The sequence below is a fragment of the Leptonychotes weddellii genome, chromosome 9 (assembly GCF_054177405.1).
Source record: "Leptonychotes weddellii isolate Sample4059 chromosome 9, ASM5417740v2, whole genome shotgun sequence".
Classification (NCBI taxonomy): Eukaryota; Metazoa; Chordata; class Mammalia; order Carnivora; family Phocidae; genus Leptonychotes; species Leptonychotes weddellii.
Genome location: NC_138377.1, coordinates 42,431,842 through 42,455,721, shown reverse-complemented (window position 1 = coordinate 42,455,721; position 23,880 = coordinate 42,431,842). Strand labels below are relative to the sequence as shown.

At 43.5% G+C, this 23,880-nt stretch overlaps 1 long non-coding RNA gene across 2 annotated transcripts; it reads left to right on the top strand.

Annotated features, from left to right (window-relative positions):
- Window positions 1–6,938: 6,938 nt before the first annotated feature.
- On the top strand, window positions 6,939–17,657 carry LOC145723433 (uncharacterized). 2 transcript variants are annotated; one of them, XR_014148486.1, is made up of 4 exons: window positions 6,939–7,055; window positions 11,257–11,512; window positions 14,724–14,843; window positions 16,147–17,657. It is a non-coding gene; the product is annotated as an uncharacterized LOC145723433 (long non-coding RNA). The 2 variants fall into 2 exon arrangements; XR_014148485.1 differs by having other exon boundaries at window positions 11,257–12,774.
- The last annotated feature ends 6,223 nt before the right edge of the window (window positions 17,658–23,880 follow it).

The window sequence follows — 23,880 nt, the reverse complement described above, 5'->3', positions numbered from 1 at the left end:
TGCATTTTGTGAGAATGACGTTGTTTTCTTTTTACCAATACAGAGGTCAGAGCGTGGACCAATGTTCAAGTCCAGTGAACTCACCATTTCGGGAAGTCTGAATATACCCACATTCTGGAGAGCTGGGTGATACATACATATAGTTGTTTTGCCAAGTATGAGAGTGGAGGTTATGGGAGTTCAGTAAAATACTCGAACATCTCCTCCCTGTCACTTTTATTTGCTTCGTCATTTCTCTGACGCATTATATAAGTTGATCGCTACAGAGAGTAATGAATAAAAGTAAGCTAACTTCCACCTAGCCCTTTGATTCTTAAGACATTTATTTGAGTTAATGGAGGAGCCTGACCTCTGAAAAGTCCTGCTCAGATGCCATGAGACATTGTGGGTGATGGAGCTATATACTCTCAAGAGATTAATCGAAGGTCTGTAAACAGGGCACAGCTATAATTAACCAACTCATTACTTAAGATGGGTGTTTACCCATCTGGTGTCAACTGTAGTCAGTTAAGGTCTCCTTATTTTATTACTGTCATTATGGCAAGAGATGGATTTCATTAAAACAGACAGTTCCCAACTTAGAAAGGAATTATGTTCCAAGTTTGCTTTTAAATTGGTTGCTTGGTGTTTACAACACAACCTCCCCAACTTCCCTAACTAGCCCACAAATGCCTGTTTATCCCAGAGATACTATTGGAGATGATTTTTTTCTGCGAATTAGTAACCATCAACAAAGAGGCCCAGAGTATAAATAAGGTAGACAGAGTGACCCCACAACCAGATACAGAAGACCAGTAATTCAATCTTCAGGTTTTACTTCTCAGAGTACATCCGTATCCAAGTGTAGATAAAAGTAGAAAAAAGCAGTTTGCCTGGGTGGCTCAGTCGGTTAAGCGGCCAACTCTTGATTTCAGCTCAGGTCTTAATCTCAGGGTCGTAAGTTCAAGCCCCAAGTTGGGCTCCACTCTGGGTGTGGAGTCTACTTAAAAAAAAAGAAAAAAGCTTCAGGCAAGCCGTGTCAAAATAAAGCCACTCTCAGTCAGTTTCTACCTTGGGGTTCCATGAGGGGTGCTTCTAGGGTTTTCCCAACCACATGCCCAGGCTCCAGTCCAGAGCTGCCCAGTCCTGCTCTGCCATCATGAAAGAATCAGCAAGAACGAAGCCAACCCCAAAGGTCAAGTCGCAGGCCCTCTTCTGATCTCCAGGTGGGAGGAAGAGGATGGGTCTAGGAGCTACTTGGAGAAGCAGAAGCCCCAGGGTCTTACTTAGACTCTATCCCTGCGTTGTTACAGAGTATAAATAAGATGCTAAGAAAAAAGTGAAGGAGCCTCTACAGGGGCCTTTAAATGCAACAGCTAAGTGAATGTGGAAGACCACAAAAGCCACTGGAAGAATTAAAAGAAGGCCTAAATTAATACCCCCATGTTCCTAAAAGAAAAGACCCAATAAGATCAATTTTTCCCCATCAATTTCAATCAAAATTCCAACAATGAAACATCTTAACCAGGATGGAGTAATAGGACACGTTTTGCCCTCTCACCTTAAACAACTTTACAAAAAGAAAAAAGTAGGTCTAAGAAATGTTTTTTAAACCTTCAACAATAGTGCAGTAGAGTCAGCACCCCCTCGCCCCCCCCCCACACGCGCCACACACGCGCGCGCCAAAGAAAAACAAGGTGAGCCGCGCCATTGTCCCAGTTTACTGCCTGGAGAGTTTCCAGACCACCAAGGGAGGAGGGACCCAGGCAGATCCCAGTGGTCTCCCAGAGTTGAGAAAGCAGGGTGGGTAACTGGGGAGGCCAGCGTAGCTAGAGTCCACAGGGCGGAGTACCGGAAAAGAGAGCGCTGCCCAGAGCAGCGAGGAGAAGCGGGAGCGGGTGAGCGATGGAGAGCGCGCGCATGCGCTCTGGAGGTCTGCGTGAGTTTCTCCCCGTGCTGCGCTGAGCGTTCAGTACGTAGACTGCTCAATTCTTTACCTGTCATCTGGGCCGCTTTCCAGCTGCGGAGTGGACTAGTCACAACAGAGCCATAGGGCCTGCAGAGCCCAATATATTTACTCTTTGGCCCTTTATAGAGAAAAAACCGCCAATTCTTCATCACTGTCATTAATAACAGGAATTCTATGGTATTTTTTTGCCTCTGGAAAAAATGTTCTTACTGGGTCTGTATTTCAAAAAATTCTGGGCTATTCCTTGTAAATAAATGTCTTCAGTGAATTCTGCGTTGAATTGATTAATGATACTGACTGGGTTTAAATGTACCAACATTCTATTTGATTTTACTTGTGCTCTTCTCTGTTCCTTTTTTCCTCTTTGCCTTCTTTGGGCTTAATGATTTTTATTTCATTTTCTCTCTTATGCTTCTTTGTTTATTTATAGTGGTTGCTTTGAAGTTTATAGTATACATCTTTAAGCTCTCATAATCCACCTTCAAATAATATTACACCACTTTAAATATAGTATAAGAAACTTACAACAGAATACTTATATTTCCCTTTCCTGGTCTTTTTGCAGTTGCAGTACATTTGACTTTTTACATATGTTATAAACTTCAAAACACACTGTTTTTATTCTCGCTTTAAACGGTCAGTTATTTTTAAAAAGATTTAAAATATGAAAAAAAATGTGTTTTATATTTACCCACATATTTGCCACTTCTGGGGCTCTCCCTTCTTTGTGCAAATAAAGTGTTTCATCTGGTATTTTCTTTTTGCCTGAAAGATTTCCATTGACATTTCTTATACAGATCTCCTGGTGTTGAATTCTTTCAGCTTTTGTAGGCCTACAAAAGTTTTTATTTCAGTTCTAATGCTGAAACCTCCTTTTGGAAAGGAATGCAAATGTGTAATTTACATGTTGAAACATAGGTGTATGGTTATCTGTTTAATTTCAAAATTTAGTTTACTTTCACTCCTGCCACAGGAATATTCTGGTGTCCATAAATCTAAAAATAAAATTATTGCCAAGCCTTTAAAAAAAAAGTTTTAATTTCATTTTTTGTTTTTGAAAGAGGTCTTTGCTGGGTATAGTACTGAACAGCACTTCTCTTTCAATATTTAAAAGACTTGCTTTTTAAGCTCTGTTAGGACCAGAGAACCTTTAGTCCTAGAAGAGAGAGAATGAATGTGTGTGCCAAGTGGTATCTTATCTTCCATAATAGGAAGCTGGCAGATAATATTCCAAATTGAAAAAGCAGTATACAAATATTATGAGACTGTTACTTGAAAATATGGAGGCAAATACTTTTCTTCTAGAACCACCTCAAGAACTGAAAGTGTTAGCATCTGGGGAGGGAAGAGGAAAATGCTCTTTTTTTGTTAGAGGCTTTATAGATCTATTGCTTTAAAAATTTAAAAATTCTTTTTAAGAAAATAAAACTGATTTCAGTCACTAGCAAAGAACTCTGGGTTCCCAGAGACCATAAAGAGAAAAGGATCAGGACATGGAAGCAAGTGGGGTGGGGAGTCAGGCTTCCTTTTGAGGAGTGGGAACTGTTAAGTTTATCTCCAATGAACACAGTGTGGGCATAAGCCCAGGGGGTAGAAGGGAAGAGGGAGGCTGTTCCTTTGGGCTTGGACTCTTCCTGACAACGCCTGCAGGCTATTCTGGGAGGTATTGGGCTATTAATGAAAAAGACTTCCCGCGGCCACATGGGAGTTTGTAGTGAAAGCACCAGAAGGCGGGATGAATCTGCCTTTCTCCCTGCACATTGGGACATGTGGGGTCGATGCCCAGTGAAAGTGATCTGGCTCCTGTTTCCTTGGTGAGAACAGTCAGCAGATGGGTGTCTGGTAACTCAAAGCCTTTGTTGACCCGGCCCAAGTCAATTGCTCCACCTGGCATGGGGTTGGGGCTTACTCAGGTTTCAGCAGCCCGCCTTGGGGGCGGGGGGCGGCTAAGACAAAAAAAAGTGGGCAGAAGATGGAACCTGAGTCTGGGCATGCGGAGGGAGTGGGTGGAGACACAGACGATGTCAGCATCGGAGATGACTATAAGTAGGAGACTGTTGATCAGTCTATGCCCTCGGTCAAGTGTTCACAAACCTGAATGAGTCTCAGAGGCTCCCAAGAAGCTTTTTTAAAAGATAGATTTATTTCCGGGCCTCACAGCCCACCAGCCCATCAGAACCTGCAGGGGTGAGGCCCAGGATTCGGCTGTGCCCGCCCATTCCTCTACCGCCCCCTGGAAGCCCCGCTCTGCCGGTTGCAGACCATTCCAGACCACTCCTGCCCGGGGCCCCAAGGCAGTCCTCTCCTACGTTAGCTTTCTCTTCTTCCTTCTTTAGTAGCAATTCAGATGCAGTAGGAACTTTCTGAAACCCAGGGGTAAAACTCTGCTTTTTGCCAGGGGGGTCGACAGCGTCTGGCAGTTACAAATTCATGCTATAGGAGAAGCGGGGGCTTCCTGGGAAGGGTGGGAGCAAAGCTCGCCTATAGATTGTTGCCACTTCTGTACCATCGTTCATCTCATGAGAGATGAGAAACTCAGAAGGGCCCCTGAGGGGTTCAAACACAAACCGTTCTTTCCCCTTTGACAGCCTCCCGGGTCTGAGAAGTGTGGGCAGGCCCGGCCATTGCGCTTCTGCTCAGCACCAATAGAGGGCGCCCAAAATGACAATGCCGGAATGGGCTGGATTCAGTTATGGAAGATAGGAGCTCTGCTTTGGCAACCCAATTCGTCTTCTTACCCAGAACTGGCGAGATGGGATGGTATGAAGAGTATGCTAGAGAGCAAAGGAAAGCTTCCTTCCCTCCAGAATGGGCAGGCTGTGATGGCTGGATTTTTTTTTTTTTTTTAATCTGTGCCACCAGACGTCACATTCAGGTTCTTGGGACCTCCACAGATGATTCCCCCATTGGATTTTGGTATTTGTAGTCACAAAGGCCTCCCCAACAGGGCCACACTAATCCAAAAGCTAAAATAAATCTTCTATGATGAAGGTTAATGGTAAACTTAGAAACTGAGCAACAGCAGAGACTTATCTTTAAGAATTGCACCAGGTTATAAATTTTAGGAGGGCAGAAACCATGTCATTCTTGCTCACACCTGCATCCTCACCAACTAGTGTCACGTGACTCAAAAAAGTTGTTTGAAAAATGTTGAGTTAAGCAACAAGAGGAGGTTCGGTTGCCATGGGCCAAGGTGCCGGGTGGACTTGGTTGAAACTACAAGAAAATACTCTCTACCTGGAATATTCCACCTCAGGTCCTCCTCTTCATTCCAACCTCAATTCCATGACCCCTCCTCAGAAAGTTCTTCCCTGAACACCCAACTGAAATTGGCCCCTCCATTGCATCTCTGCCCTATTGCCCTATTTATTTCTTTAATAGTACCGGTCACAGTCTCCAACTCTCTGATCCACTAATTCAATTATCATGCTGTCATTTCCTGCCTCCTACACCGTAGTAGCTGCACTGTGAGGGACACAACATTGTGAATCTGGCTCACCCCTCCCAGCAGGCTCTTGGCTCAGAAGGTACTCTATGAATTTGAGTTGAATGAATAAAGTAACAATCGATTATGAGAAGAAGAAACCTTTCTCTATTCTAAAACACATTTTGTATTGATTCTGGAACTGGGCTGCATCTTACAACAGAGGAGCATATTTACAACAGAGGAGCATATTTGATGCCGTATTTCACTCCCACTTCTCCCTGAAAAGCTGTTAGGACATCAGGGTGCTCGTGTGGTAAATTTTGTCTTAGCACCAATGAAGGACAACAAACATTATCCTGAGCAGAGAGCTTAGCTGCCTCTAATCCAGAATGCTTTTTCAGAGCAATGAGGAGGAGGGAGGGACGTCAAAGAGGATGACATAAGGAAACCAGTGCCCAGAAATGATTAGAAGGAACACAATGCATGAAGGACATCAGGAGAGGGTTGGGTCAGTGGCAGTGGTCTTCATCTGGGACCAGGGAGTAAGAATTTTCCTTCATCCTCAGCCTCCTTCATCCCCATCTTGGGTGGTTATTCACGTGGCCAGAGACCACACATCTGATGCCTCATCCCATGGCCTGCTTAAGTCCCGGGCTAGACACAAAGCCAAATCCCTCCACGTACGGATTGCCCTGGTTTGAACTGCTTAAAGCATTGCCTTGTCAAAGTGTGTGCCTGCACTACCTGCCTCAGAACCCTCAAAGAGTTCGCGCACGACGCAGATTCTTGGGCCCAAACCCCCCACCCGGGGAGTCTGCCCCCAGAATCAGGCCCCAGGATAAGCGCCGCCTCCCCCACCCCCACGTGATTCTTAGGTGCGTGGTTCTCCAACTTAATGGAAATGAGGGAATGATTCCCTCGTGGGCCTAACTCAACTCCGGGCAGCTTCTGTGACAAATGGGAAAGGAATCCACACGCAGTGCTGGACGCGCTTGGTTGGCTGAGTTTGGGTGCGCGGTCAGGCCGGCCCGCGGGCGGGAGGCAGGGAGGGAGAGCGGGGCGGAGCTCAGTCTTGGGGTGTCCCTGCCTGCTCTCAGCCGCAGCCTGACCCCTGGCGGTCCCAGCGACTGGCTCGGCAGGAAGGACCCAGGGCTTGGGTCTTGTTGAGATTCCGGGAGAAGTTACACTCCACCTCTTGGCGCTCTTGCCAAGACTGGAAGACTTTGAGGAGGGGGTGATACGCAGTTAATGGATTCTCCGAATTCCTGTATTACCTCCATTGCTTACTCATCTTGCCCCCACCAACGTCTGCAGGCAGCTTCTTCGCTGCATATCTTATCCGAGGGAGGAGAGACAGAGAGAGAGATGGACAGGAAGCTGGGTGTTTTTACAATCATTTTTTTTTAAAGGTTGGGGAGGGGAGCAAGGTTTAAAAATCGCGACCAGGCACACGTGTGCTCCGGCGCTGCCTTTCCCTGGTTAGCGTCGCGGACGCCGGCCCCTCCCCGCGCCGCGCCCCGGAGCGCACTGAGCGTGCAGCACGCTGGCCCCGCTGCTGCTGCCCCCCCCCCCCGCTCCGCTCTCTGGGGCTCCCCGCGGCTTACCCAGCCCTCGGGCCCTGCGCCTGTTGAACTGGCAGAAGTTCGGTCCCTCCCGGGATGCCGGTGGTCCTAAAAACAGGTAATTCAAAAAGTCTCTCCGACAAACCATCTTTCTCTCCTTTTCCTTTTTTTTTTTTTTTTAAGATTTCATTTATTTATTTGAGAGAGAGACAGAGATAGCCAGAGAGAGCGAGCACGAGGTAGGGAGGGGGAGAGGGAGAAGCAGGCCCCCCGCTGAGCAGGGACCCCCCCCCCCCATGCGGGGCTCGATCCCAGGACCTCGGGATCCTGACCTGAGCCCAAGGCAGATGCTTAAGTGACTGAAACACCCAGGCGCCCCTCTCCTTTTCCTTTTTAATTCTCGGTAATGTGTAAACCAACAGAAATAGATCACTTGACTTTTTAATAGTGAACAATAATATGCTTTTGCATTTTCCGAACTGAATTCTAGAGCCCAATTCGAGAAATCATTATTCTTTTGTCTGGTGGTCCCAGAGAAAGATTAGTGTAGCAGGCTTGCAAACACAGAAGTGAGAGGCTCCCCCTGAGGGATGGTGTGGTGGAAGGAGAAGGCGGCCTGAGTGTCAAGGAGTCTGAGCTCTTGTCAGGTCGACTGCAACTCATTTATTCAGTCATTTCACAAATTTTACTGAGAGCTCTCTAGGAGGAAGGCATTGAACAGGATGCTAGGAAGACAAAGAAAAGTAAGAAATATGGCTCCTACCCTCAAGTTACTTTCCGTCTTGTGGGAGGCTGTAGAAAGACATATAAACCAAAAATTAGCCACCTGTTTGGACCATGAGTTTCTCTGGCATATTTAATTCTTTGATTTGCTGTGTGACCATTTTCGTTGCCACTCTCCATTCATAGCGTGCATAGAAACTTACTCAATTCTCACGATAACCCTGTAAGGGAGGGCCTATTATATACCCATTTTATAAATGAGGACACCGAGTACTTGGGGGGATCAGATCGCGTGCCCAAGGTCACATAGCTGGTGAGTGGTGGTACCAGAATCCAGAGCGGTGTGACTCCGGAGCCCAGGCTGCTAATGATAATGTTCCCCAGGGCCTTCTGCTTCTCATCTTGTTTCTGCTGCTTTGTTGCTTAGAGTCAACTTCTTAACCTCTCCCTGACAGCTTCTCTCTACCCACTTCTCCATCCTGACATTCTTTCCTCCAGTGGCAGAGAATAAGGTGCTCATCCTGCTGCCAAAGCTCATGCCGCCCCCGTCTTCCTTCCTTCTCCTCCAGACTACATCCACTCGTCTCCTTTCTCCTAGACCTTCAATTCATTGTCTCTGCTCATTCCTTCCCCTCAGCGCATAAACTTGTCAGAGGCTCACATTTGCTAGCAAACCTACAAACAAATAAAACACAGTGCAATAAAAGCTTCCTATAGCATACACCTATTAGAAATGCTAAAATAAAAAATATCGACAATACCAAATGCTGATGAGAAGATGGAACAATTGGATCGCTCATAAATTGCTAGTGGGAATGCAAAATGGTACAGTCCTCTGGAAAATAACTGGTAGTTTCCTATAAAAGTAGACATACACTTACCATATGATACAAAAATGGCAAATATGCCAGAGAAATGTAAACGAACATCCCAAAAACTTCTACCCTACTGCTACACAATGTCCATAGCACCTTTCTGTGTAAGAGCCCCAAACTGAAAACAACCCAGATGTCTTTCAAAGAAGTGAATGGCTGAACTGTGTGGTGTTTCCATATAATGGGATACTATCCAGTAATAAAAAAAAACCCCAAACTCTTAATACCTGCAAGAACACTGATGGTCTCAAGGCTGAGTGAACAAAAGCCCGTCTCTAAATGTTACATACTCTGTGGTGCCATTTCTGTCATATTTTCAAAATGACAGTTGTAGTGATTTGTGGTCACCAGGGGTTGGGGCACTATGAGGGAGTTCTTTGTGGTGATGGAATAGCTCTGTATTTGATTGTGGTGGTGGTGGCACAAATCGAGGCCGATTAGATAAAGTTGCAGAGAACTATTCAAACACACATAAGTGCCTGTAAGAACTGTTGAAATCTGAATAGGTCTATAGGTTGTAGCAATGTCCATTTCCTGGTTTCGGGACTATCGACTATGGCAATGTAAGATGTTACTCGTGGGTGAAGAAGCAGAACCTCTCTGTACTGTTTTTGCAACTTCCTGTGAATCTATAATGACTTTTTTTAAAAAAGTAAAAAAAAAAATGCATATACTTTAAAATCAAACAAGTAACAGAAGGGTTTTTTTACCCTATATTCAGTTCAGCCCTGCTGGCTCCTCACCTCACGGTCACCACTCCATCGCCCACCTCTCTCCTCCCCTTCTCAGCCTGTGCCACCCAAAAGGTGATCTGCTCTCATTGTCCCCACGTTCTCAGCTTCCCTTGGCTCTCCAGTCCACCGCCCTCAGCCCGCTGCAACCTCCCCGTCACCACGCAGTGTGGAGAGGCCATAGTCTTGATCTTGCTGGGTCTCTCTGCTGCATTAGCACCATCGACTCCTTCCTTCTAATCATTTGGAGTCTATGGCAAAGCACTTTCCTGCTTCGACTTACACCTCCTTGGCCATTCCTTGTCTGTCTCCTGTATGGATTTCTCTTTACAATAGCTTCTCTTCTGCTTCTTATCCCTTCACTGTCAATGTTAAAGGAATCAACACTGACCCGCTCCTTGACTCTATTCCAGGACCATCTCATCTACTGTCCTGGTTTTAACCACGCTTATCCGTTGCTGTCTCCCAAATAAATACTACTGCTCCAGACCCTTGATCAGGTTTCGGCTGTAACTACCTGCCTGCTGGTCATCTCTAGCTGCATGTCCTCTGAGCACTTCAGACTCAGCATGCCCAAATCCTATTTTTGTCACGTTCCTTCCAAATCAGCCCTTCCTTCCGATGCCACAGCTCCTTACTCTTATAAGCCGGACACTTAGGAGTTGCCCTGATCCCTCACTTTCAGTTGGTTGATGGGGTCCTCTTGCATGAGCCTTCTCAATGCTCCTCTCTACGCCTTCACCACAGTCCTGGCTCAGGCCACATCGTCTCCCGCCTGAGTTACTTCAATCGCATCCCAACTGGTTTCCCAGGATACAGGAATATCTTTCCTTAATCTGTCCTTCCCCTTAGGGGTAGAGCGATTTATTTAAAGCATAAACCGCCTTCATCAAACTCTTCAGGGGTTCAGTCCATCCCTTAGAGCCAGAGGCCCAACTGCCTGTCACAGCGCTGCTTCCTCAGTGGCTCTCTGCGTTTCGGTCTCTAGCACCCCAGAACGACCTGTGCACGTAGCTTGCATCTGCTGTCCCTCACCTCCGACCTGCACGTGTCGTGTCCGTGGAGAACATTTTCCCTCATGCCAGCCTCGCTCCTCTGCCCACCTAGGACTAGCTAACTCCCACTCAGCCTTTGGAGATCATCTCTAACCTGCCCTCCCCTCAGGTTTATGTTGCAGTGATTTGTCTGTGTGTCTGGACCATGTTTCCTCATGATTTCCTAGGAAAGATGACACCGGATTTAAGGGCAGGTCTTCTCATTACTTTAGGCAATGGGAATATTCTCTTCTCTGCGAGTGAGATGCATGAGCCACTGGGGAGGTATTACAAATGCTTTAGGCTCCATAATATGCCTTTCGCCAGCTGGTAGATTGTAAGTGAGGAGGAAGGACCGGGAAGGAAGACGGTGGCCCTGTCAGCAGAGGGCTGTATGGAGTGGCGGCTCGCAGGAGGGGCAGGACCACTGCAGCCCAGGCCTGGGTCTATTCCAGGTGAGATACAGAACAAAATCGACTCCCGGATCCAGGTGCTAGCATCGCAACCACAGCAAGTAATGTCTGAAGTGGATGCTCAGCAGCAGAGAACATGGGGGCAGGGGGGCAATTGTGAGAAACCTGTCCTTGCCATCATGGGAAGAGATAAGGAACACAGGTCTCTCTGGGAGTAGAAGAGGAACTCAGGAACGTTACACTCTGGTCAAGGCTCAAGTAGACCCTCAGTCAGGGACCCCGATAGCCCATTCTGGAGTGGGGAGCTCTGACAAGAATATGAGTGAGGAGGGAGGCAGCAGGACCAGGGGCGGACACCAAGAAGACTCGTCCTACCACTTCTGCTCCTGGGTCCCCCCACCGTAGCCTTTCTCCTGTCACCTCTCAGGCTGGCAGAATCTCCTTCCATGCTCTTTGCTTTGTCCTGAGCATTTTTAAGAGTGAAGGAGGCAACTTTTAAAAATAAATGCATCTTCTTCTGATTCGAAATATGCCTGGTTTCAGACTTGCACTGCGGTGTTCCCTTCCCGAAAGAAGAGGATTGTGTGCCATCTTGTGGTTGAGGGGCATCACGACAGCGGTTCTGCACCCAGAGCATCCTTTCTAGTCCCGCACCGGCCTTACCTGCCATAAAGCTCTGGAACGGGTTCTGGTTCAGCGGTAGGAGCAATCAGAGAATGCATCTCCAGAGAGACACTGGGGACTGAACTGGTAATGAATGGCATTGGAGTACGGTCCAAAGGGATTTTTCCTGCAACTGGTATGATTTTATCTCTAGGTACCCTTCTCCATAATTAATAAATGAATTCCAGAAAAATGACCTTGCACGGTGGCAAGAACGCCAGACCAAGAGCTAAGATACCTGGTATCTAATTGCCCCTCTGCCACAGACTAGCCAAAGGAACCAGCAGCAGAGAATAGTGTGGAAAGAGTACTGAACTGGGGCCAGGAGCTTGCTACTCAAGAGCTACCACAATCTAGTGTGTTAACACTTTGAGCACCTTCATGTGCCAGGTGCTGTCCAAGGTACTTTTTATGTTTCTTCCTCATAGCCATGCGGATAGTGGGTCTAGAAGTCAGGAAACTGAGGCTCAGCAAGAGTGAGTGAGCTGTCCAAAGTCACAGACTCAGTGAGTGACGAGTCAGAATCTGATTGGAAGACTGACTCCAAAGCATATGATCTTCATTTTTTAAATTATTGTATTGTTACAATTTTTTGTCACGTGAATGTGGGGAAGTTAGTGGGGGGTCACACAGAGGCCAGATGGTTTGAGTTTATTGTGTCCCTTGCTGATCGGGCAAGCGTGATTTCCGCCTGAGTGCTCTCTTAGTTTCCTGTGTGTTCTCACCTCTCCCCATCTGACTTAGTTTATAAAGGCATTTTTTTTTAATTTTATTTATTTTTGAGAGAGAGAATGAGAGGGGTGAGGGTCAGAGGGAGAAGCAGACTCCCTGCTAAGCAGGGAGCCCGATGCGGCATTCGATTCCAGGACTCCAGGATCATGACCCGAGCCGAAGGCAGTCGCTTAACCAACTGAGCCACCCAGGTGCGCAAGGCATTTTTAAGAGATTGAACTACCTCGGCTTCAAAAATCAGGTCCTTTGATTTCTGAAGATAACAGCTACAACCTAGAGAGAGAGAACACTGTCTGTGGGATGAATAGTAAAATCAGGTTTTTATAGGGAGGACGAGATGCTGTACCTGCCATTGGTGTGGTACTTGTTTAAGGACTGTCACTGCAGGGTCTCACCTGTAACATGAAACTTGTTCAAGATCACACAACTAGGACTTGAACCCAGGCCTTTTTAAAAACAACTTTACTGAAATATAACTGAACTCTAATAGACTGCACATATGTAGAGTAAAATTTGGCAAGTTTTGACATGTATAAAATGGTGAAACCATCACCATAATCAAGATAATGAATATATCTGTTATCCCCATAAATTTCCTCAGCTGCTTGGGAATCCCTCCCCCTGTCCTACCCCCTCTCCTCTCCACCCCCACACTACCATCTCCAGGTAAGCTTTGATCTGCCTTCTGTCACTATGGTTTTCATTTTATTCTTAAAGATTTTATTTATTTTTGCACACGCACACGAGAGAGAGAGAGAGCACGAGTGGGGGGGAGGGGCAGAGGGTGAAGCAGGCTCCCCAGTGAGCAGGGAGCCTGATGCAGGACTTGATCCCCAGGACCCCGGGATCATGACCTGAGCTGAAGGCAGATGCTTAACCGACTAAATCACCCAGGTGACCCTGGTTTTCATTTTATACAATTTTATATAAATGGAAGCATACAGCATGCACTCTTTTTTGTCTGGCTATATTCATTCATCATACGTTTCCTGAGATTCATTCATGTTGTGTGCATCAGCAGTTCATTTTTTTATAGTTGATGAATATTCCTTTATATGGATATACCACAATTTGTTTATCCATTCCCTGGCGACGGGAATATAGATTATTTCTATTTGGGGTCTACTCTGAATAAAGCTGTTATAAACATTAATGTACAAGTCCCTGCCATGGACATAGGCTTTCATGTCTTTTAGGTAAATAGCTAGAAATGGAATATCTGGGTTATATGATAGGTACATGTTTAACTTTTAGGAAACAGTGAAACTGTTTTCCAAAGTAGTTATACATTTTACTTATCGGTACTTCCAGAGTTCCAGTTTCTCCATATCTTTGCCAACACTTGCCATGGTCAGTCTTTTCATTTTATACCTTCTGGTAAGTATGTAGTAATATCTCGTTGTGCTCTTAATTTGCATTTCCTTGATGACTAATGATTTTAAGTATCTTTTCATGTGCTTATTAGCCATTCATATATCTTCTTTAGTGAAGTGTCTATTCAAATCTTTTGCCCATTTTAAAAATAAGGTTGTTTGCTTTTTGAGATTTATGAGTTCTTTATATATTTTGGATATGAGTATTTATCAGATATGTGATTTTTCAAATACTTTTCTCATTCTGTAGATTGTCTTTTCATTCTCCTATTAATGTCTTTTGAAGAGTGGATGTTTAAATTTTGATGAGGTCAAATTTATAAAATTTGTCTTTTATAGATCATGGTTTGGGTGCCGTATCTAAGAAGGCTTTGCCTAACTCAGGTCACAAGGATTTTTTTCTAGGTCTTCTAGAAGTTCTGTGATTTGGGGTTTTACTTTTGGTCTTTGATACATTTTGGTTCATTTTCACATCATGTGAGAGTGTATTGAATTTCTTATTTGTGTGCTTGTTTGCAAATGGATATCCAGTTGTTCCAGCACCATTTATTGAAAAGGCTATCCTTTCTCCATTGAATTTTCTTTGCATCTTTTTTGAATATCAATTGGCCAGATATATGTAACGATATTTCTAGAATCTCTGTTCTGTTCCACTAATCTATTTATCTTTATGCCAATACCATACTCTCTGATTACTATAGCTTTATAATGAGTCTTGAAATCAGGAAGCATAAACCCTCCAAATTTGCTCTTCTTTTTTAAACTTGTTTTGACTGGGCACCTGGGTGGCTCAGTTGGTTAAGCGACTGCCTTCGGCTCAGGTCATGATCCTGGAGTCCCGGCTTCGAGTCCCGCATCGGGCTCCCTGCTTGGCAGGGAGTCTGTTTCTCCCTCTGACCCTCCCCCCTCTCCTGCTCTCTCTCTCTCAAATAAATAAATAAAATCTTTAAAAAAAAAAAACAAACTTGTTTTGACTATTCTTGTTTTTTTTGTTTTGTTTTGTTTTTTTTACATTTCCATACAAATTTTAGAATCAGCTTTTCAATTTCTACAGAAAAGACTTCTGAACTTTTGTTAAGGATTGCATTGACTTTACACAGGTTTTAAGACTCACCTCATTATTAAGAAATCATGTCTCAAGAGTCAAAGTCCTTTGTTTTCTAATGTTCATATTTTTGAAAACCTTTCTTTCTTTCTTTCTTTTTTTCTTTCTTTCTTTTTTTCTTTCTTTTGTGGTTTCAGGTGGGAATTGTAAATCTCATCCCTGTTATTCCATCTTGACTGGAAATGGCAGATGAGCAAACCAAGGTCTTTGACCCCAAATCCTGTGCTCTTTCCTTAAGAAGCCTGATGGAAGAGAAGGTGGGTATAGTCTCACTTTAAAACAAACAAAAAAGATTTTTATAAAATTAAATTTTACTCCTGTTACTACCTTCAGTAAATGTTTAAAACCCTGTCCCCCACTCCCTGATATGACTGGGTTACTACACATCAATTTTTAAATTCCCAAATTTTGATTCTCACACATTAAATCTATTCTTTTTGTTCAATTTTTTGTATGGAAAGTCACAAAAACCCTAATATTGGAGCAAACTTCCTGACTTGGAGGAGACGCTATTTCCTCTGTAATTCTGATAGTTAAATGATACAGGACCCAGTCATTTAGTATGAAAAGAGGGACTGGTTTTTCTGATAAATCTCATCTTGTCGTGAAAGAGCAGAATCCAGGACTATGGGATATTGGTGGTTCCAGGCAGAGACCCTAATGATCTACTATATGTACTTAGCTTTTGACTTCATTAACTTGGAAATGAAACTGTTGGGAAAGCTAATCTAATGTCATCCATTAAATAAGAAAAATAGAAATTAGATCATTAAGGTGAAGGTGGCTGGTGCCAAGGTGAACATAATGAAAAATACTTTATTACTCTCCCTTATTTCAAAGCAGTCCTTTAATTAAGATTTCTTCCACCAACGAAACTAATTTCATAAGTTTATACAGCCATCACATTTCAATTTGCACCTCCAGAAAGTAACCCTTTTGCATTATAGGGAATTTATGTTTATTATCCAGGAAGGAAATGAGGCCAGGAGGCAAGAGAGACACCTCCGCGTGGTGGGGTGATGATTGTCCTGTCCAGCCTTGGCACACACGGCCAACAGTTACATTTCCAATTCCTTAGACTAAATTGAGTCTTATCTACTTTTCACATCAACAGCTAGTCTAAGAAATATTGCTGGAGATAGCAGGCTGTCTCTGGATTTTATCCCTCCTTGAACTTGTTGATGAAAGTGGAAGCCTGAATAGCAGTATCATTCTGGTTGCTGGTTTCCATGAAGATGGGGCAGCATAAATTCAATAATTTTTCAGAATATTAATTTAAGCTTCAGCCTGACAGCCAATGATCACTGGAACATATAGTACTGACCCAGCTGCTCAGCTCTTTTAGAAATGACTTAATTACACAGTCGGAACAGCTGCTAGCAGCAGCCAAAGACACAAGGAAGAAAAACAACAGTTAAAGGAGAAACAAGACAGGATTAATTTGTGGTCTAACTCATTAAGACCTCCTGCTGTCACCCTTTGCCAAGCCACTGAGCCTTCACTTCTTAGGAAATGATCACACACCTCCAGCTACTCTTATTAGTTTCCTTGATTTTGCAGAAATCATCACAACACCCAGGAGTCATGAAAAGCACCTGGAGCATGTAATCTGTTCCAAATGGGCAAAGCCTTCCCAGGGGGACCAGGGATGGTCCACAGAGCCTCTGCCCTTCCCTCTGTGGTGGAAGATCTCCCTCTCGATGTAGCTACGCAAGCCCAGGGTGACTCTCACTTTTCTTCCATTCTCCCCCTCCTCCTTTCTCTCATCTTTCTTCCTCCCTCTTTCCATCCTTCTTTCTCCCTTCCCTCGTCACCCTCTGGCAGCTGGATTGAGGCTGAAGATGGGGTGTCAGACGCAGTCAGATGTGGAGCTGCTGCCGATGCACCTGCCCAGCAGTCTGCATTCACCACTCATTCAGTCCTTACAAAAACCTCGAGAAGAGGCACTTCTCCCCGTGACACAGGGAGAGGAACTGAGGCTAAGAGAGCTTCTGTCATTCCTGTAAGGCCATTGTACTGGTTAGTAAGTGATTTCTTTCTGTTTCAGAACCCATCTTTTCTGTGATGCTGAGGCCTGGACTCTGCAAACCACATTTCTGCTTTATCACTGGCTCTTCGTTGGCAGGCTAGCAGGAGACTGTCGCGCTGGGCAAGGGAGAAGGGACTGCTGCTTCCTATTTGCTTCCCAGTAAGGTCAGCATCTTGCCCGTAGTGGTTTTCACCTCTGCAGCAGTAACTTCCCACATCCCCAGACCGGCCCTTCAAAAATATCAGCGTCAGTCAACTCAGAGGTCCAGGTTCCAGTTACAAAGGGCTCTGCTCCGAGCTTTGAGGTTCTAATATCCTCATCCTCTTCTCTTTGTCCTGCTAGCCCTTGGGGCAGTCGCTGCTTCCTAAAGTCATCATCCCTCTGTGCCTCAGTGGCCTCTTTGTTTTTTTTACCTTTTTGCATCTCCAGTACCCATTTAAACAATTCCTCTGTTAAATTCTTTTCTGTTAAAGTTACTGTCTTAGTTTCTGTTTTCCTAATACACAGAGCACTAGGATTCAAAACCAAGTATGTTTGACTCCAAATCCAGGCCCTTGATCCCTACTCTGGGCTATTCCCACCCACTCCCTTTCCTACCTGTGGCAAAGATACATTGCTTTGATCAAACTTTACTCAGCCTCCTAATCCTTCTCCTAGGCCCATCTGTGCACCACCTTATAAAAATCTAGTTTTGTCAAGAACCCTGCTAAGTCAGTTTAACCAGAACCTTCCACTCTCGGTATCTGATCAGGCTCCCCATGCTCCACTACCCCCCCAGGTGATGTCTGCTCACCCTGACCTGTCTTCAGCAAGAATTCAGTTGGGTCAGTTTCGCCAGACAAACCCCCCTCACCCCAGATGTTTCCTCTCAGTAATTTTCTATCTACGGACCCTCACTGTGGTCCTTGCCTATAAATTCCCACTTGCCCATCCTGTATTCCCAGTTTAGCCCATCTCTCCTCCCACCATGGAATCCCATTGCAGTGGTCCTCATACATTCATGATGGTCCTGAATAAAGTCTGTCTCACCAACTTCAACAAATATCATTAAAAAAAATTTTTTTTTTCATTAACAGTGGCATTCAAAAAACACTTTGAATCAAGTATCATTAGGAACTCAAGTTACAGTCTTTGGGTGCATTCCTTGGGGAAAGTCCTAAACATTGTCATATTGATGACTGAAGATTCCATCCACTGTTAAATGGTTTGGAAAGCACCTAGCATAACATAAGTGAATATAATAGCCTCAGCTAAACAAGATGGAACTCTGATTAATATATTCCTAAAAAGATCACAGAATTGACACATTTGCAAGTCATAGCAGTAATGGGAACTTACCAGCCCTCTGAGTTTCAACTGGAAATCTCATTTCTCTAAAAGCAGAACATACGGTATACTTTTGACCTTGTCTTGCTGATAATTTCATTTTGCAGAGGAAGAGAAAGAAACACAAGGAACTTCTCTCCTAGATTTAATTCTGACCTTGGAGGAAGAAGTAAAAACTAGTTATTGAAGCAGAAACGTAGGAAGCTGGGGGGGTGCCGGGAATCTTTCACAAGGAGGGTTAACATGCCCAAGAAAAACCATTCAGGGGAGGCTCTGACATGGATCCTAAAGTCAGCACACAGCTCTCAGAAGCTCAGAGGAAAGTGCAGTCTGATCCCATAGCCAGATAATTTGAAAGAAGAAACAGTATAAGAGGGATGACAGGATCTCAAAAATGAAAATCTGAGGATATAAGAGTATGGCTCTTGACAAGGAGTGAAAGGGATTGGCCTCCCGAAATGCCAGTGTACCTGCACAGAGAGCAGTTTAATGAGCTTAATTTATCAAAGGGTTTGACAAAAGATGGGAGAGGTGTATAGCAGGTGGTGATCTGTAGATGCCTGTTTGTTACACGTACCATCCAGAAGTGAGCTATCCAGGTCATTGCCTTCAAGATACTTACCTCCCAGGGAAGAGACAAATAATAAGCCTAAAAATAAGCAATAAAACCATAAATACATAAAGGATAACAGGTAAGTACAATAATGTTATGTGTATGTGTTAAACCAATTGAAATTGACAATATTCTATTTCATTTCATTTTTGACTTACAAAGATCGCCATTTCATATGGTGCAACCTACCATATTGTTGAGGGTTGGGGGTGACATTCCGCATAAGGTCGTGAGAAAGTGCCTCTCAGAGAAGGTGGCAGATGAGCAGAGACCTGAATACAGAGAGGGGATGAGCCATGTCAGAACAGAAGAATGTTCCAGACTTAGGGGAAAGCAAGGTTCAAGATTTTGAGGTGGGAATGCTGGGTGCGTGTGAGGAATGTCTGGAAGTCCAGTGTAGATAAAATAGAGGGATAGGGGTAAAAGCAGGAGGAGATAGGATGAAAGTGGCAGCCAGAGACAGATCATATAGGGCCTTATATGGCCCCCAGGTCATGACAAAGACTTTGAGTTTTGTTCTGGGAATAAAATGAGAAGCCCTTAGAGGTATGAGAACAGAGATGATGTGATGAATGATCGATCTTGGGAACCGTGTGGAGGGGCAAGCATGGAAGCAGGGGGACTGGTTGGGAGGCAGTGAAGGAGGTGAGAACGGATAGACATTAGGATGTAAAAGTGGCAGGATTCGCAGACTGCATTAGAAGTAACAGTTGAGAATGAAAAGTTGAAGATGACAAGAATGTTGGCCTGGGCTCTTGGATAAGTGGAGCCATTTACTGCCCTAGGAAAGAGAGAAGGTAAAAATTGACTTGGGTGGAAAAAATAAAGAGTTTGATTTTAGATACATTCAATTTAACATTTGTCTCAGATATCCAATTTGAGATAACTATATAAGAAGTTGGATAAACAAATTTAGAGTTTTAGGAATAGGACAAAATGGGGCGCCTGGGTGGCTCAGTCGTTAAGCGTCTGCCTTCGGCTCAGGTCATGATCCCAGGGTCCTGGGATCGAGCCCTGCATCGGGCTCCCTGCTCGGCGGGAAGCCTACTTCTCCCTTTCCCACTCCCCCTGCTTGTGTTCCCTCTCTCGCTGTATCTCTCTCTGTCAAATAAATAAAATCTTTAAAAAAAAAAAAAAGGAATAGGACAAAATGGGAGTTATTCACATAATGATCTATTTAATGCAGGGGACTGGTAGAAATCACATAGGGAATGACTGTAGTTAGAACAGAGAAGAGGTCTAAGGCAGAGGTCCGGGCACTTCACCATTTAGAGGCTGTGAGGAAGGGGATCCAGCATAGGAGACTCAGCAGCAGTTGTCGGCAAGGACAGAGGACAAACATGCACAAAATCACTCAAATTCCCAGTCCTTGCCACAGCCCTGTTTGGAAGAGGGACCTTTCAGAAGGCATAAGGAAAGCTAGGGAAGGATCCACAGGAGAATCCTCAGGCACCATCAGTTCAAATAAATATGAGGGCGACGCTCCAGGGACTCCCTCCCTCCCATGAGAATGAGCCCCCTCCCTTCTACCACCTCTTCCTAACCCCAAGTGAAAAAAGTCAGGTCCACGTATTTCAGGTATAAAAACCTCTCTTGCCTTTCCAATGGTCACAACAATTATAACTCACAAATCCTCATCAAAATGCAGTCACTTTCTAGAAGTCCATCAGAAAGCAACTTCCTGCCTAGGGTGTGAAAGATCCGGGTCCAAGGAAACCCAGAGGAATTCTCAGACACATATTGGCAAAAATACTAAAAGGCTAAAGATTAAATTAATTAGAAGACTAGACAAAGGAACCAGAGGAGAATCCAACAAGATGATCAAAGATAAAGTAAATCGTAAACAGAACCAGTCTGGGCAGTGTTCTTTGGAGACCACCGCTAGAATAGAGTCACAAACCTGCCGAAAAGCCTTCTGGAAGAGGCCAGGTCTCTGTCACTTAGGACAACTGGGTCACCAGGACTTGCCCAGCAGTGCTTATCTACCTGCCCATACCCACATCCCTCGGGTAATCAGAATAAGAGACTCCCAGCAAGAGAGGAGCCAGGCCAGTACATACCAGTCAGAACCGCCTCCGGATGCAGGGCGCCTCCACCAGTTGCGAAGTAGAATTTTCATTCTAAATATCTCTGTAAATAAGTCAACAGACAAATGCTGGTCTTGAGAGCACAAGACTTTTACAAAAGGTATTCAGAAGCATGAATATAAAAAGGAGTGTTCATCTTGTGCATTGCTGGGGAGATAAAATGAGGTGACCACTGTGGAAACCACCTGGCAGTGCTTCATCAGAATGAAACACAGAATCACCGCATGATCCAGTACTGCCGCTCCGGGGATTCTTTTACGTCTTTCAAAAAAGTGAGGACAGGGCTCCAACAGATATTTGTACACTCATGTTCATAGCAACGTCATTCACCATAGCCGAAAGGCAGAAGCCATCTAAGTGTCTATCAACAGATGAATGAATAAAAAAAAATATGGTACCTGCGTACAGGGGAATATTATTCAGTCTACAAAAGGAGGAAATGCTGACACCAGCTACAACATGGATGAAACTTGAAGATACTCTGCTGAATGAATTAAGCCAATCACAAAAAGACAAATATCGTAGGCTTCTACTTGTGGGAGATACCTAGAGTAGTCAAATTCATAGAAACCGGAAGTAGAAAGCTGGCTGCCAGGTGCAGGGGGGAGGGAGGTCATGGGCAATTATTGTTTAAGGGGGACAGAGTTTCAGTTTAGGACAATGAAAAAGTTCTGGAGGTGGATGAGGTGAATATACTTAATGCCATTGAGTTGTACACTTAAAAATGGGTAAAATGGTAAGAACAAAATTGCAAGGTTCCAAGAGTATAAGGTTAAAAGGTGATTGTTCATTAGGCAAATGTGTCTCAAAAGACTTATCAACATTGCTCAGTTGGAACAAAAATCTCATTGTTAGTATTAAAGAACCTATCTTTTAAAATATGTGGGAAGTATGTGCATGTAAAACTTGGTGTATATTGTCAGCATATAATGGTTTTGTGTGGCTCATCTTCAAGATTCTTTCTCTTCTCTTCATGTATGTGAGAGCTATAAATTCATCGTTGAAAAATTACAGATCTCAGTATAATTCTGATAGCTGGGGGATAGTGTATTGTCAGGTGTACTGGAGAAAAAAGAACTGGACTTTAAATAATTAAGCCAAATTGACTGCATTAATTAACTTATATCCTTAATCACTAATTTCATTTTTTATATTTCCCCTGACTTTTGGGGGAGGAATAGTCTGTCTCAAAAGCAGACTTTAGTGACCTAACGGTTTGAAAAGCAACCAGAGATAACGAGGCAAATATATTTAAATGGAAACATGCCAGCAATTATTAGTTAATTGAAAGTTTTTATGATTTTGGCCTGAGGTCGGTGCTTTTCCTGCTAAGCTATAATGTGGGCAGGGGAGAGTAACAACTTTGTTTCCTTTTTTTTTTTTTAATGAAAGTACTGATGAGTAATTTTGAAGCTTTTATTAAATTAAAAATTAAAAGATAGTAAAAATAGTCTAACAATTTTAAAAATCTGTTATATCTCAGTTGAGAGGTTTTCTTTTTAAATTTTTTTAAATTGAGGTATAATTGACATAATATTGTATTAGTTTCAGGTGTACAACATAGTGATCAACATATGGATATGTAGTGAGATGATCACCACAATAAGGTTAATTAACATACATCACTACACATAGTTACAAATTTGTTTTCTTTAATTACAACTTTTGAGATCTACCTCCTTAGCAACTTTCAAATATATAACACAGCATTGATAACTATAGTCACCATGCTGTACATTTCATCCCCAGAAATTATTTGTTTTGTAATTGGAAGTTTATAACTTTGACCTCCTTCACCCATTTCTCACCCCACCCCCTGCCTCTGGCAACCACGAGAGGAATATTATTCAGTCTATGTATCTATGAGTTTGGCTTTTTTTTTTTTTTTTAGATTCCATGTTATCAGTGAGATCATACAGTATTTGTCTTTCTCTGCCTGACTTATTTCATTTATGTTCATCTGTGTTGTTGCAGATGGCAGGATTTCCTTCCTTTTTATGGCTGAATAAGATTATAGTGTGTGTGTGTGTGTGTGTGTTGTGTGTGTGTATACCACATCTTCTTGATCCATTCATCCATTGCTGGACACTTAGATTGTTTCCATGTCTTGGCTATTGTTGATAATGCTGCAATGAACATGAGGGTGCAGATAATCTCTTTAAGATAGTGATTTCATTTCCTTTGGATATATACCCAGAAGTGGAATTTCTGAATCATGCGCTACTTCTATTCTATGGTACTTTCTCAACATTTTTGAGGACCCTCCATACTGTTTTCCAGAGTGGCTGCACCAGTTCGCGTTCCAACCGATAGTGCCTGAGGGTGCCCTTTTTCCACATTCTCTCCAACACTTGTTACTTCTTGTCTGTTTTTTAATAATTGCTATTCTAACAGGTGTGAGGTAATATCTCACTGTGGTTTTGATTTGCATTTCGCTGATGATTAGGGATGTTCAGCATATTTTCATATATCTGTTGGCCATCTGTATGTCTTCTTTTGAGAAATGTTTATTCATGTCCTTTGCCTATTTTTAAATCAAATTGTCTGTTTTCTACTGACTTATATGAGCTCTTTATATATTTTGGAAATTAACCCCTTATCAAATATACAGTTTGCAAATATTTACTCCCGTTCCATAGGTTGCCCTTTCATTTTGCTGATGGTTTCCATTGCTACAAATAAGCTGTTTAGATTGATATAATCCACTTGTTTGTTTTTGCTTTCAGTGTCAAATCCAAAAAATTGTTGCCAAGACTGAGAACAAGGGGCTTTCCCCCTATGTTTTCTTTATGGAGTTTTATGGTTTCAGGTCTCATGTTCAAGTCTTTAATCCATTTTGAGTTGATTTTTGTGTGTGGTGTAGATAATGGTCCAGTTTCTCTATTTTGCATGTAGCTGTCCAGTTTTTCCAACACTATTGACAAGACCATCCTTTCCCCATTGTAAATTATTGGTTCCTTTGTCATAAGTTAATTGACCGTATATGTGTAAGTTTATTTCTGGATTCACTATGAGGGATTTTTAAAGATAAGTCCATGTGAAATCGGGAATACGTTTCTACTGGCAAACTTTATTGGTGGTAGCTATACAATTCCCACAGAATGTATAATTGAGTGGAGGGAATTCCAGGCACAGTATATTATCATGATGCAGAAAATGTAGATACTTAATATCAAAACAATACAACCTTTCTCTGTTTGAACCTCATATAAAATATCTGAGACTATTAAAAAATTGTG